Genomic DNA, 4205 nt, shown 5'->3' with positions numbered 1-4205 from the left:
ACGTTAATTCAGTTACTTTCGCTCAACTCTCTAAAAGTTATTCATGGGACATGAAGTACGAAAATTTACATTTACAACAAATGTTATTCTCTTTTTAAAATATGCAATTTTTGTGTGCCACTGGTTACTATTATTGAAACATTTAGAGCCAGTTTTAGTAAGAGAAGCAAGATAATATTTCACCAATTGAAGTTACACAACAACCTCTTCAAAGGTTATAAGAAAACAGTCTTCAAATAGGTAGGTCACAAATATCTTACGAATATGTTTGATTAAAATACAACAAATAATTCAGGTTCACATAAAAAAGAATTCACCAAAAGAAAACAAACAATTAAATGTGTTTGATGTGAAACCATCACGCGTCCGATAATGTGGTCCGGAAAAACGGACCCGAAATTACTTAGGGCAGGTGTGATGTGTTGCTCACCCCACTCCTGCGTTTTTAAGCAACCAGTGACGACACACGTCAAGGGAGGAACATACAATAACCGGATGATGAGCAGAGAAGTAATTTTTAAGCAAAACGAATAAACTTAAGTCATAAGATTACACTCTGTCACTGTAGACAAAATATTTGTGAAAAGTTGCCATAAGATAAAAAAGTAACTGCTCAAGGCAACCATTCCCACTTACACCTGATAGTAAGGAAATTCAGTGGTCAACCAAGATCCAGCTTCAAAATTATACCATGAGGCGTATACGATAAATTATCGTCGCGCGGAACGGAAAACATAAGTAGAAGGAAGACGCGAACGGTAGGCTGATGAACTTCACCTCAAGCGTGGCATGGAACTCATCAAATACAAGCAACAAGATTTGCCACGGTGAGGCGCATAAGCTTGCGGGCTCCAAATACGAGTAACTAAAGAAAGCGACTTTGGTAATACAGTACAAAACGAACTTGATAAGAAAAATGTTTCGGACACCATGGTAAATAACATTGAACATAGAAGAAATTTACACAATCAATTATAATTCTATAACAATTACCAAATGGAAGCTATTATGCTTTGATACGTGCGCTACGCTCCTCAAATCGCCTGGCCAGACACAGGAACAGGGAACAACAGAAACAGGAGCCTGAACCGAGTGCAATATACCACAAATCAAATACAGTTTTTCATCACCCCGGTTCCCAGAACTCCTTAAGATAGACGTTGATTGTGTGTCACAGACACAGTCCCTTTGACTATTTAGAGATGTCACTACACCCGCTCAAAGAGGTAAACAACCATGTATGAGTAGCGCTTATTAGATGGAGGGGATCCAACAGCCGATCCGTTCCAGTCATTTCACCAGGAAGGAGGCACACGGCTCGTGTTGTCTGTAGTTCAACAATGCCTAGACGGTCAATACCGCGGTTCGATCGCGTCCGCATTGTTACTTAGTGCCAGGAAGGACTCTCAATTAGGGAAGTGTCCTGGTGTTTCGGAGTGAACCAAAGCGATGTTGTTCGGATATAGAAGAGATACAGAGAGACAGGAACTGTCGATGACATGCCTCGCTCAGGCTGCCCAAGGGCTACTAATGCAGTGTATGACCGCTACCTACGGATTATGGCTCGGAGGAACCCTGACAGCAACGCCACCATGTTGAATAGTGCTTTTCGTGCAGCCACAGCATGTCGTGTTACGACTCAAACTGTGCGCAAAAGGCAACACAATGTGCAACTACCGACGTCCATCGCGAGGTCCATCGTTTCAACCACAACACTACGCAGCGCGGTACGGATGGGGCCAACAACATACCGAATAAACCGCTCAAAATTGGCATGACGTTCTCTTCACCCATGAGTCTCGCATATGCCTTCAACTAGGAAATCGTTGGAGACGTGTTTGGAGGCAACCCGGTTACTGTCCAGCGAGTGCAGCAAGGTGGAGGTTCGCTGCTGTTTTGGGATGGCATTACGTAGGGCTGACGTACGCTCCGCTGGTGGTTATGGTAGGCGCCGTAACGGCTGTACGATACGTGAATGCCATCCTCCGACCGACAGTGAAACTATATCGGCAGCATATTGTCGAGGCATTCGTCTTCATGGACGACAATTCGCGCCCCCATGGTGCAGATCTTGTGAATGACTTCCTTCAGGATAACGACATCGCTCGACTAGAGTGGCCAGCATGTTCTCCAGATATGAACCACATCGAACATGCCTGGGATGGATTGAAAACGGCTGTTTATGGACGACGTGACCCACCAAACCACTCTGAGGGATCTATGCCTAATCGCCGTTGAGGAACGGGGCAATCTGCACGAACAGTGCCTTGATGAATTTGTGAATAGTATGCCACGACGAATACAGGCATGCATTCAGTGCAAGAGGACGTGTTACTGGGTATTAGAGGTCTCGCTGTACGATGGCTCGACATGCAGTGTGTGGTTTTCATGAGCAAGAAAAAGGGCGGAAATGATATTTATGTTGATCTCTAATCCAATTTCTGTTCTGATTCCAGAACTCACGGAACCGAGGTGACGAAATACTTTTTTTGATGTGTGTATAAGTAGCAGGGCACAAAAAGGCACAGGAAGCGAACTATTCACAATTATCACGGTCACAGAGAGGAGGTAGATAAGTCTTCATGAATTCCGCGTGATTTCGGTACCGAAGCAATGAATTTAAATAGTTCACTGAGCATACAAAGCCGCAGTGATGTGACAAACAATGGGAAATCGTCGAGCCACCAGGAGATGTGTGAATGATTACGACCTATCGTATGCCTACAGACATGGTTCGCGAAAGGAATAACGTGTCCATTCTTATATCTTCGAAGTCACACGGGCGGCAGAACGAACAGCCGGCACGTTGTCCCGCAGACCTGCGCTGTCCATTCTGCTTCAGTGCCTGCCTCTCCTGGTCAACGGGTTCTACGGCACTCGTGGCAAACGTTTCCCGTCTCATTCACGCCAAAGATTGTGTTCCAGGAAAGTTGGGTCAGCTATAGATCGCGTAAGGGTTCAGTAGTCACTTCCTACATAAACTGGTAGTGATTATGGTAGTTACCTATTTCAAAGACGTTTATATTTTTCTTTGTTCATTGAAAAACTTTCCGGCTCTTAATACTCACTCTGAACGTCCTGAAGGGACCTACCCTCCTCCTCCTCCTCGTCCTCCTCGGTCTATAGCCCTTGAAGGGCCTTGGCCTGCATCACAATATCCTGCCATTCTATCCGATCCATGGCTTTCTGTCTCCATCCTCTGACACACAGATTTTTCATTTCTTCTTGAACTCCATCAACCCATCTCTTTCTGGGGCGTTCCCTCCGCCGTCGGCCTCCAGCCTTGCCGTCAAAAATCGATCTTACCACGTGCCCTGCCCACCGCAGTCTTCTTATTTTAATAGTAGTGAGAATGTGAGGTTCTTCAAAAAGGTGTTGTAGTTCTGCATTCGTACGAATGCGCCATCCTTCTTGATCATATATTGGGCCACATATTTTACGTAGCACCTTTATCTCCCAAATGCTAAGGATTCTTTCCTGATTTACAGTCACCGTCCACGTTTCGGCATCATACATAAAACTGGTCATATAATTGTTTTGTAAATGAGGATTTTGGATTTTCGTGATAGCGGTGAACTCCTAAGCATGGGTAATGAGGCAAAGTAGCATCTGTTATCTGCTGCTTTCTGGCTTTCACCTCACTGCCAATGCCATTTGTCTCAGTGATAGTCGACCCAAGGTACCTGAAGTCTCTCACCCTTTCAAACTCCGTGTCGGCTATCCTGAGATTTGGTAGGTTTTGTTGCTTGGCCATTGCCACATACTTGGTATTTTCCCCAGTTGTTCACAGGCTTCGCTGGGCACAGCAGTGTTTCGTGCGAGTAATGACACATCGTCGGCGTAGGCTAGGTACTTGCAGCGAACGATCAAAGAAGGTTCCTCCTTTATTTGACTCTATCTGGCTTACGACCTTTTCTAGGCAAAGGTTGAATAGCAATGGGAGATATTGTCACCCTGTCTAAGTCCCTTCTTCACTTCCACTTCTCTGGAGATTTCGCCCTGTATTTTACTTTACAGTTGGTTTCGCTGATGGTCATCATAGAAAGTTTAATGAGCTTCTTAGGTATTCCAGCTCTTCCGGTACATTCCGCTACACATGCTTGCAAATAGAACTTTGTTTTTGTAACATTCAGTCTGAAGAATAATTTGATGTATTTCTCTATGCAATTTTATTCTGTGCAAGGCTCTTCATCTCTGCCTAAGTA

Source organism: Schistocerca gregaria, chromosome 1 (assembly GCF_023897955.1).
Source record: "Schistocerca gregaria isolate iqSchGreg1 chromosome 1, iqSchGreg1.2, whole genome shotgun sequence".
NCBI lineage: Eukaryota > Metazoa > Arthropoda > Insecta > Orthoptera > Acrididae > Schistocerca > Schistocerca gregaria.
Note: the sequence above shows the minus strand (reverse complement) of the source record.